General features: G+C 45.0%; 1 protein-coding gene across 1 annotated transcript in view; it reads left to right on the top strand.

Annotated features, from left to right (window-relative positions):
* Positions 1-12,149, top strand: part of LOC134909859 (amine sulfotransferase-like) — a 190,499-nt gene that overhangs the window by 37,807 nt on the left and 140,543 nt on the right. Inside the window, exon 2 of the mRNA XM_063917189.1 lies at positions 10,895-10,994. The gene's annotated coding sequence lies outside the window, so the exon portion shown is untranslated. The remainder of the gene's footprint in view (positions 1-10,894; positions 10,995-12,149) is intronic.

Genomic DNA, 12,149 nt, shown 5'->3' with positions numbered 1-12,149 from the left:
AAGAAACAGTGTCAAAGAGAGAGGAAGAGAAAGTGTCAGAGAGAGAGCATCATGGAGAGAAAGGGAGAGACAGTGTCAGGGAAAGAGGGAGAGAGACAGTGTCAAGGAGAGAGTGTCAGGGGGAGAGAGGGAGAGACAGTTTCAGGGAGAGAGACAGTGTCAAGGAAGGAGGACGAGAGAGCCAGTGTCTAGGTAGGAGGGCGGGAGAAAGAAACAGTGTCAGGGGAAAGAGAGAGATAAAGTCAGGTTGAGAGAAAGAGAAAGGGACAATATAAAAGATAGAGTGTGTCAGTGGGAAGAGAGGAAGAGAGAGACAGTGTCATGGAAAGACAGTGTCGAGAGAGAGAATGTCAAGGATAGAGGCAGATAGAGATAATGTCAGGAAGAGAGTGAGGAAGAGAGAGACAGTGTCAGGGAGAGAGAGTGGAAGAGAGAGGCAGTGTCAGTGTCAGGAAGAGAGTGGGGGAGAGAGTGACAGTGGGCCTAATTCAGACCTGATCGTAGCAGCAAATTTGTTAGCAGATGGGCAAAACCATGTGCACTGTAGGGGGGGCAGATACAAAATGTGCAGAGAGAGTAAGATTTGGAGGGTTATAGTGTTTCTGTGCAGGGGAAATACTGGCTGCTTTATTCTTACACTGCAATTTAGATTTCAGTTTGAACACACCCCACCCAAATCCAACTCTCTCTGCACATGACATGTTATATCTGCCCCCCCCCCCCCCACTGCAGTGCACATGGGGGGTCATTCCGAGTTGTTCGCTCGTTATTTTTTTCTCGCAACGGAGCGATTAGTCGCTAATGCGCATGCGCTTTGTCCGCAGTGCGACTGCGCCAAGTAAATTTGCTATGCAGTTAGATATTTTACTCACGGCATTACGAGGTTTTTTCTTCGTTCTGGTGATCGTAATGTGATTGACAGGAAGTGGGTGTTTCTGGGCGGAAACAGGCCGTTTTATGGGTGTGTGTGAAAAAACGCTACCGTTTCTGGGAAAAACGCGGGAGTGGCTGGAGAAACGGAGGAGTGTCTGGACGAACGCTGGGTGTGTTTGTGACGTCAAACCAGGAACGAAACTGACTGAACTGATCGCAGATGCCGAGTAAGTCTGGAGCTACTCAGAAACTGCTAAGAAGTGTCTATTCGCAATTCTGCTAATCTTTCGTTTGCAATTTTGATAAGCTAAGATTCACTTCCAGTAGGCGGCGGCTTAGCATGTGCAAAGCTGCTAAAAGCAGCTTGCGAGCGAACAACTCAGAATGACCCCCATGGTTTTGCTCATCTGCTAACAAATTTGCTCCTGTGATCAGGTCTGAATTAGGCCCAGTGTCAGGGAGAGAGAGAGAAAGAGAGATAAGCAACAGAGAGAGGTTCAGGGGGGAGGGGGAGAAGGGGGAACAAGCAAATAGATATTACTGTACCGAAGTGTAGCAGTGAGCCCAGGTGTCTGATGGTGGTGGGCACTTCACGGCATAAGGCCCCGACGCCTAAACACCCTCGAATAGCGGCACCTCACTGCTCTGATGCTGGGAGCTATCCAATCTGTCCCAGTGTTTGCTACCGTGTGGGGTAGAAGAGGCAGCCCATGACTGGGTGTAGGGGAAGCTGTGGGCTCAAGTAAGAAACTGATATTGATACCCAAATCAAAGTGCCACATTATCATAACCTAATATTGTCACCTTACTTTCTTCATCTATATTACATTCTGAACACCTCAAAACTACATGCTACCCCCTTAGAGGGTCCATTGGAGGTGCTCACCTTGTTCTAATCTTTACTGAGCAACTTGATCCTTGTAAATTTATGTTTGTAACCTTACTGTCTTTTTAATAATTGATTAAAAATTGTAAAATCTTTTTCTGAGTTCGTTATCATATATACTACCCTGATGTTTTGCAGTGTCATGGGAGTATTGTGGGCATGTATCATAAGATTTCTGTAATTCCAAGTCATGCGTTAGGGGATGAGAAGCCTGATTCTAACAGATCTCTTGCCCCTAGCCTGGGTCTGGTACAAGTGCTCTTGTGCCGTGTGACATAAACTCAGTGGGTGGTATGGGCTCTCCACTTGCAGACACACAAACTCCTGCATTAGTCCTACAGATCATCACATTAACATGTCATAGCACATCAGGCTTCTGCGGCTGTCTGCTGGTCACTTGTTTTTTGTACTATTACTTAAAGATCAAGTTTAAATAACCTTAAGTGAGATGCCATATCCTGAACTTTCCTGACCTCTCATCTTTATTCCTTGCCTAAAGATCCTACCATTCCACTAAATAAGATTGTGGCAACACTTTCCCAGGATTTTTCCAGTCACGTAAAAGCATAATGCTCCACCTGAGTGCAGGAATTCCCAACAATTTTCAAATACTTGAAAGAGCAGTATGGTGGCCATTTATGAGACATTCATCCAAGAGTTTGTCAAGTGTCATGAGGCATGAGTCTGCAATGAATCCATTAGGACACATTTGGACTATTAGTGTCACTTGTGGGGGGGCAAAATTCTTAATTCTAAGAAGATCCATAGCCACGTCTACTACTTAGTCCATTGGAAGGGCTTTAACCCAAAAGGAAGGTCCTGGGCTCCAGACAAAGAACTTAATGCAGAAAGACTGAAAGCTTGTCTTTGAAATATATTCATCACATATTAAAATCCTTCTAATGAAAATGTGTCGACATTTAAATGGAATTAAGATTGTTTTGCCATGTGGACAACAACAATATCGACAGTCATAATGTTGACCCCACTAGGTTGACAATTATGATGTTGACATTGTTGATATGTCAACACGGAACATGTCCACATCTGCTAAATGTCAACATTTTCACAATGTCAACATCTGCAATTTCAACATGTGACATGTTGACATTCTGCAGAATGCTGACATTAGGGGAACGCTGCGAGAGTGGTGGGTTAGGGTTAGGCAAAGTGAGGGGAGGTTTAGGGTTAATTTTAGTGACTTGATTTAACATTACTCATTTCACTTCCGGAGCACTGGAAGACCATCACCATCACCAAGAAAACACTGCCAAAGATCAGCTAACAGGTCAGTGAGTGCTATACCATGACACACTGTTTTGTTGCCATTTTAATCATGTTGACATTTCATTAGTGCCAACATGATGAATGTTGACATGGTCAATGTCAACATCCCAAGCACGTTTCTACATAGTCCACAGCACCATTGACAGAACCTGACAACCCCTTGCTAAACTTATTTAGGTTATGTCTGAATGTCCTCCTACCACCAAGTTATCCTCCTTCAGCTGCAAGTGTAGATGTGTCTGAGTAATGTATGACTCAGCATCATCAGTGATGAAGTACACTTAGCCCTGGGAGATGTGCAGTGTGGAAACACACCAGAGACATCCAAAGATGCACCAGCACCAGAGTCACACTGTTTTCCATGGTATAGGGGCAGCAGTCTCTTACTGCATTGATATTGTTTATAATTTAAGTATCATATCAAGAGACATTTCACTTTAGTAGGTATAAGGGTGTTTTTTATATGAATCTATTGTTATATTAATTTATAAAATGTGTGTATAAAGTACTTTGTGTCATTCAGTCAATGCCAGATCATTGTCCCTAGTATTAATTAGAGATGAGCGGGTTCGGTTTCTTTGAATCCGAACCCGCACGAACTTCACTTTTTTTTTCACGGGTCCGAGCGACTCGGATCTTCCCGCCTTGCTCGGTTAACCCGAGCGCGCCCGAACGTCATCATGACGCTGTCGGATTCTCGCGAGGCTCGGATTCTATATAAGGAGCCGCGCGTCGCCGCCATTTTCACACGTGCATTGAGATTGATAGGGAGAGGACGTGGCTGGCGTCCTCTCCATTTAGATTAGATTTAGAAGAGAGAGAGAGAGAGAGATTGCTGTGATACTGTAGATTAGAAGAGAGTGCAGACAGAGTTTAGTGACTGACGACCACAGTGACCAGTGACCACCAGAGACAGTGCAGTTGTTTGTTTTATTTAATATATCCGTTCTCTGCCTGAAAAAAACGATACACAGTCACACAGTGACTCAGTCTGTGTGCACTGCTCAGCCCAGTGTGCTGCACATCAATGTATTGTATATAAAGCTTATAATTGTGGGGGAGACTGGGGAGCACTGCAGGTTGTTATAGCAGGAGCCAGGAGTACATGATAAATAATATTATATTAAAATTAAACAGTGCACACTTTTGCTGCAGGAGTGCCACTGCCAGTGTGACTAGTGGTGACCAGTGCCTGACCACCAGTATATTAGTAGTATTGTATACTATCTCTTTATCAACCAGTCTATATTAGCAGCAGACACAGTACAGTGCGGTAGTTCACGGCTGTGGCTACCTCTGTGTCGGCACTCGGCAGGCAGTCCGTCCATCCATAATTGTATTATAATATATACCACCTAACCGTGGTTTTTTTTTCATTCTTTATACCGTCGTCATACTAGTTGTTACGAGTATACTACTATCTCTTTATCAACCAGTGTACAGTGCGGTAGTTCACGGCTGTGGCTACCTCTGTGTCGGCACTCGGCAGGCAGTCCGTCCAACCATAATTGTATTATATACCACCTAACCGTGGTTTTTTTTTCATTCTTTATACCGTCGTCATACTAGTTGTTACGAGTATACTACTATCTCTTTATCAACCAGTGTACAGTGCGGTAGCTCACGGCTGTGGCTACCTCTGTGTCGGCACTCGGCAGGCAGTCCGTCCATCCATAATTGTATTATAATATATACCACCTAACCGTGGTTTTTTTTTCATTCTTTATACCGTCGTCATACTAGTTGTTACGAGTATACTACTATCTCTTTATCAACCAGTGTACAGTGCGGTAGTTCACGGCTGTGGCTACCTCTGTGTCGGCACTCGGCAGGCAGTCCGTCCAACCATAATTGTATTATAATATATACCACCTAACCGTGGTTTTTTTTTCATTCTTTATACCGTCGTCATACTAGTTGTTACGAGTATACTACTATCTCTTTATCAACCAGTGTACAGTGCGGTAGTTCACGGCTGTGGCTACCTCTGTGTCGGCACTCGGCAGGCAGTCCGTCCAACCATAATTGTATTATATACCACCTAACCGTGGTTTTTTTTTCATTCTTTATACCGTCGTCATACTAGTTGTTACGAGTATACTACTATCTCTTTATCAACCAGTGTACAGTGCGGTAGTTCACGGCTGTGGCTACCTCTGTGTCGGCACTCGGCAGGCAGTCCGTCCAACCATAATTGTATTATATACCACCTAACCGTGGTTTTTTTTTCATTCTTTATACCGTCGTCATACTAGTTGTTACGAGTATACTACTATCTCTTTATCAACCAGTGTACAGTGCGGTAGTTCACGGCTGTGGCTACCTCTGTGTCGGCACTCGGCAGGCAGTCCGTCCAACCATAATTGTATTATAATATATACCACCTAACCGTGGTTTTTTTTTCATTCTTTATACCGTCGTCATACTAGTTGTTACGAGTATACTACTATCTCTTTATCAACCAGTGTACAGTGCGGTAGTTCACGGCTGTGGCTACCTCTGTGTCGGCACTCGGCAGGCAGTCCGTCCATCCATAATTGTATTATAATATATACCACCTAACCGTGGTTTTTTTTTCATTCTTTATACCGTCGTCATACTAGTTGTTACGAGTATACTACTATCTCTTTATCAACCAGTGTACAGTGCGGTAGTTCACGGCTGTGGCTACCTCTGTGTCGGCACTCGGCAGGCAGTCCGTCCAACCATAATTGTATTATAATATATACCACCTAACCGTGGTTTTTTTTTCATTCTTTATACCGTCGTCATACTAGTTGTTACGAGTATACTACTATCTCTTTATCAACCAGTGTACAGTGCGGTAGTTCACGGCTGTGGCTACCTCTGTGTCGGCACTCGGCAGGCAGTCCGTCCATCCATAATTGTATTATAATATATACCACCTAACCGTGGTTTTTTTTTCATTCTTTATACCGTCGTCATACTAGTTGTTACGAGTATACTACTATCTCTTTATCAACCAGTGTACAGTGCGGTAGTTCACGGCTGTGGCTACCTCTGTGTCGGCACTCGGCAGGCAGTCCGTCCATCCATAATTGTATTATAATATATACCACCTAACCGTGGTTTTTTGTTCATTCTTTATACCGTCGTCATACTAGTTGTTACGAGTATACTACTATCTCTTTATCAACCAGTGTACAGTGCGGTAGTTCACGGCTGTGGCTACCTCTGTGTCGGCACTCGGCAGGCAGTCCGTCCATCCATAATTGTATTATATACCACCTAACCGTGGTTTTTTTATACCACCTAACCGTGGCAGTCCGTCCATAATTGTATACTAGTATCCAATCCATCCATCTCCATTGTTTACCTGAGGTGCCTTTTAGTTCTGCCTATAAAATATGGAGAACAAAAAAGTTGAGGTTCCAAAATTAGGGAAAGATCAAGATCCACTTCCACCTCGTGCTGAAGCTGCTGCCACTAGTCATGGCCGAGACGATGAAATGCCAGCAACGTCGTCTGCCAAGGCCGATGCCCAATGTCATAGTACAGAGCATGTCAAATCCAAAACACCAAATATCAGAAAAAAAAGGACTCCAAAACCTAAAATAAAATTGTCGGAGGAGAAGCGTAAACTTGCCAATATGCCATTTACCACACGGAGTGGCAAGGAACGGCTGAGGCCCTGGCCTATGTTCATGGCTAGTGGTTCAGCTTCACATGAGGATGGAAGCACTCAGCCTCTCGCTAGAAAACTGAAAAGACTCAAGCTGGCAAAAGCACCGCAAAGAACTGTGCGTTCTGTGAAATCCCAAATCCACAAGGAGAGTCCAATTGTGTCGGTTGCGATGCCTGACCTTCCCAACACTGGACGTGAAGAGCATGCGCCTTCCACCATTTGCACGCCCCCTGCAAGTGCTGGAAGGAGCACCCGCAGTCCAGTTCCTGATAGTCAGATTGAAGATGTCAGTGTTGAAGTACACCAGGATGAGGAGGATATGGGTGTTGCTGGCGCTGGGGAGGAAATTGACCAGGAGGATTCTGATGGTGAGGTGGTTTGTTTAAGTCAGGCACCCGGGGAGACACCTGTTGTCCGTGGGAGGAATATGGCCGTTGACATGCCAGGTGAAAATACCAAAAAAATCAGCTCTTCGGTGTGGAGGTATTTCACCAGAAATGCGGACAACAGGTGTCAAGCCGTGTGTTCCCTTTGTCAAGCTGTAATAAGTAGGGGTAAGGACGTTAACCACCTCGGAACATCCTCCCTTATACGTCACCTGCAGCGCATTCATAATAAGTCAGTGACAAGTTCAAAAACTTTGGGTGACAGCGGAAGCAGTCCACTGACCAGTAAATCCCTTCCTCTTGTAACCAAGCTCACGCAAACCACCCCACCAACTCCCTCAGTGTCAATTTCCTCCTTCCCCAGGAATGCCAATAGTCCTGCAGGCCATGTCACTGGCAAGTCTGACGAGTCCTCTCCTGCCTGGGATTCCTCCGATGCATCCTTGCGTGTAACGCCTACTGCTGCTGGCGCTGCTGTTGTTGCCGCTGGGAGTCGATGGTCATCCCAGAGGGGAAGTCGTAAGCCCACTTGTACTACTTCCAGTAAGCAATTGACTGTTCAACAGTCCTTTGCGAGGAAGATGAAATATCACAGCAGTCATCCTACTGCAAAGCGGATAACTGAGGCCTTGGCATCCTGGGTGGTGAGAAACGTGGTTCCGGTATCCATCATTACTGCAGAGCCAACTAGAGACTTGTTGGAGGTACTGTGTCCCCGGTACCAAATACCATCTAGGTTCCATTTCTCTAGGCAGGCGATACCGAAAATGTACACAGACCTCAGAAAAAGAGTCACCAGTGTCCTAAAAAATGCAGCTGTACCCAATGTCCACTTAACCACGGACATGTGGACAAGTGGAGCAGGGCAGGGTCAGGACTATATGACTGTGACAGCCCACTGGGTAGATGTATGGACTCCCGCCGCAAGAACAGCAGCGGCGGCACCAGTAGCAGCATCTCGCAAACGCCAACTCTTTCCTAGGCAGGCTACGCTTTGTATCACCGCTTTCCAGAATACGCACACAGCTGAAAACCTCTTACGGCAACTGAGGAAGATCATCGCGGAATGGCTTACCCCAATTGGACTCTCCTGTGGATTTGTGGCATCGGACAACGCCAGCAATATTGTGTGTGCATTAAATCTGGGCCAATTCCAGCACGTCCCATGTTTTGCACATACCTTGAATTTGGTGGTGCAGAATTTTTTAAAAAACGACAGGGGCGTGCAAGAGATGCTGTCGGTGGCCAGAAGAATTGCGGGACACTTTCGGCGTACAGGCACCACGTACAGAAAACTGGAGCACCACCAAAAACTACTGAACCTGCCCTGCCATCATCTGAAGCAAGAAGTGGTAACGAGGTGGAATTCAACCCTCTATATGCTTCAGAGGTTGGAGGAGCAGCAAAAGGCCATTCAAGCCTATACAATTGAGCACGATATAGTAGGTGGAATGCACCTGTCTCAAGTGCAGTGGAGAATGATTTCAACGTTGTGCAAGGTTCTGATGCCCTTTGAACTTGCCACACGTGAAGTCAGTTCAGACGCTGCCAGCCTGAGTCAGGTCATTCCCCTCATCAGGCTTTTGCAGAAGAAGCTGGAGGCATTGAAGGAGGAGCTAACACGGAGCGATTCCGCTAGGCATGTGGGACTTGTGGATGCAGCCCTTAATTCGCTTAACAAGGATTCACGGGTGGTCAATCTGTTGAAATCAGAGCACTACATTTTGGCCACCGTGCTCGATCCTAGATTTAAAGCCTACCTTGGATCTCTCTTTCCGGCAGACACAGGTCTGCTGGGGTTGAAAGACCTGCTGGTGACAAAATTGTCAAGTCAAGCGGAACGCGACCTGTCAACATCTCCTCCTTCACATTCTCCCGCAACTGGGGGTGCGAGGAAAAGGCTCAGAATTCCGAGCCCACCCGCTGGCGGTGATGCAGGGCAGTCTGGAGCGACTGCTGATGCTGACATCTGGTCCGGACTGAAGGACCTGACAACGATTACGGACATGTCGTCTACTGTCACTGCATATGATTCTCTCAACATTGATAGAATGGTGGAGGATTATATGAGTGACCGCATCCAAGTAGGCACGTCACACAGTCCGTACTTATACTGGCAGGAAAAAGAGGCAATTTGGAGGCCCTTGCACAAACTGGCTTTATTCTACCTAAGTTGCCCTCCCACAAGTGTGTACTCCGAAAGAGTGTTTAGTACCGCCGCTCACCTTGTCAGCAATCGGCGTACGAGGTTACATCCAGAAAATGTGGAGAAGATGATGTTCATTAAAATGAATTATAATCAATTCCTCCGCGGAGACATTGACCAGCAGCAATTGCCTCCACAAAGTACACAGGGAGCTGAGATGGTGGATTCCAGTGGGGACGAATTGATAATCTGTGAGGAGGGGGATGTACACGGTGATATATCGGAGGGTGAAGATGAGGTGGACATCTTGCCTCTGTAGAGCCAGTTTGTGCAAGGAGAGATTAATTGCTTCTTTTTTGGGGGGGGTCCAAACCAACCCGTCATATCAGTCACAGTCGTGTGGCAGACCCTGTCACTGAAATGATGGGTTGGTTAAAGTGTGCATGTCCTGTTTTGTTTATACAACATAAGGGTGGGTGGGAGGGCCCAAGGATAATTCCATCTTGCACCTCTTTTTTCTTTTCTTTTTCTTTGCATCATGTGCTGATTGGGGAGGGTTTTTTGGAAGGGACATCCTGCGTGACACTGCAGTGCCACTCCTAGATGGGCCCGGTGTTTGTGTCGGCCACTAGGGTCGCTAATCTTACTCACACAGCTACCTCATTGCGCCTCTTTTTTTCTTTGCGTCATGTGCTGTTTGGGGAGGGTTTTTTGGAAGGGACATCCTGCGTGACACTGCAGTGCCACTCCTAGATGTGCCCGGTGTTTGTGTCGGCCACTAGGGTCGCTAATCTTACTCACACAGCTACCTCATTGCGCCTCTTTTTTTCTTTGCGTCATGTGCTGTTTGGGGAGGGTTTTTTGGAAGGGACATCCTGCGTGACACTGCAGTGCCACTCCTAGATGTGCCCGGTGTTTGTGTCGGCCACTAGGGTCGCTAATCTTACTCACACAGTCAGCTACCTCATTGCGCCTCTTTTTTTCTTTGCGTCATGTGCTGTTTGGGGAGGGTTTTTTGGAAGGGCCATCCTGCGTGACACTGCAGTGCCACTCCTAGATGGGCCCGGTGTTTGTGTCGGCCACTAGGGTCGCTAATCTTACTCACACAGCTACCTCATTGCGCCTCTTTTTTTCTTTGCGTCATGTGCTGTTTGGGGAGGGTTTTTTGGAAGGGACATCCTGCGTGACACTGCAGTGCCACTCCTAGATGGGCCCGGTGTTTGTGTCGGCCACTAGGGTCGCTTATCTTACTCACACAGCGACCTCGGTGCAAATTTTAGGACTAAAAATAATATTGTGAGGTGTGAGGTATTCAGAATAGACTGAAAATGAGTGTAAATTATGGTTTTTGAGGTTAATAATACTTTGGGATCAAAATGACCCCCAAATTCTATGATTTCAGCTGTTTTTTAGTGTTTTTTGAAAAAAACACCCGAATCCAAAACACACCCGAATCCGACAAAAATAATTCGGTGAGGTTTTGCCAAAACGCGTTCGAACCCAAAACACGGCCGCGGAACCGAACCCAAAACCAAAACACAAAACCCGAAAAATTTCAGGCGCTCATCTCTAGTATTAATGATCCTGTCCTAGTCTGAACTCTTGGTGCTGCCAATAGCTTTTTTTTTTTGGCATCTGCTTGTTATTAATACCATCCATTATTTCAACAGAGAATATTCTACACGGCATCCAGTCTTCAGAGTCCATAGGAATCACAGATCTTTCATTGCATCCTACAAGACAAGAGATTGTTACACTCTGTTCTGTACAGTAAGTACAATGATTGTTACTGTTTTCTACAGGAGCAGATACTACTGGTGCTGTATGTGTGAGCCAATGGTAGCTCAGGTATTGAAAGAATGCTTCACATGTAATAAATGATTATGATACGGAGGCTAAAATTGTAAATGATACTGTTTGTTCCATGGCCTGGTAGGCATTGTTATGGTTCTATATGTAGTCCATATTCTTCCAGATTCAGTAAATTGCCAATGTTGCACCTGTAAAAGGATCAGATATATTGTAAGACCATCATCATCATCATCATCATTAAGCTCTATTTTTTTGTACTAATACTATGTAAACCAAATAATATCTACAGTAGTTTATAATTGTTGGAATTTAAGGGTTGACAGATCAATAGATCCATATTTGTTGTATGAGCTGTGACTCATGTTCAAACACATGGTGGACACTCTGTAGTATATAGGGATATTAATGACAGAGATATTAGTAGAATCAGTAATATGAGAACAGAGCCAGATTAACAAATACATACTTGGCTACATCACAACATTAAAAGAAAAAAAGAGAGGAAAGAAAGACTCATTGTTGGGACACTCAATACAGTAATGAAAAAGATTTTAAAATTACTTTTTAATCAATTATAAAAAAGAAAGTAAGGTTACAAACATAAATTTACAAGGATAAAGTTTCTCAGTAAAGATTAGAACAAGGTGAGCACCTCCAATGGACCCTCTAAGGGGGACCATGTAGTTTTGAGGTGTTCAGAATGTAATATAGATGAAGAAAGTAAGGTGACAATATTAGGTTATGATAATGTGGCACTTTGATTTGGGTATCAATATCGGTTTCTTAATTGTGCCAATAGATAATCACTGCTGGTTGAGTGGTTGTAAACAAAGACTTAATGTTCTGTCAAGAGAAATGGCTTGATTGTCTGCATGGGGGACGGGATAAATACCTATTGATGGAATAGTAGGTAATAAGTGTGTGGTCTGTAAATAGAGAAGGTAAGGTAAAATGTGCAGGGCTACCTTCTAGTGGAGAGGATAAAGTAAAAGCTCAGGTTGAGGGTTTCTCCACTACTTCTACTTTCTGTGTCAAAATGATATAATTACTGCACCTGGTATTCCTAGGTGGTCTCCCATCCATGTACTGACCATTAATAGCACTGCTTAGCAT

Source organism: Pseudophryne corroboree, chromosome 4 (genome assembly GCF_028390025.1).
Source record: "Pseudophryne corroboree isolate aPseCor3 chromosome 4, aPseCor3.hap2, whole genome shotgun sequence".
Classification (NCBI taxonomy): Eukaryota; Metazoa; Chordata; class Amphibia; order Anura; family Myobatrachidae; genus Pseudophryne; species Pseudophryne corroboree.
This window is presented reverse-complemented; position numbering and strand designations above follow the sequence as displayed.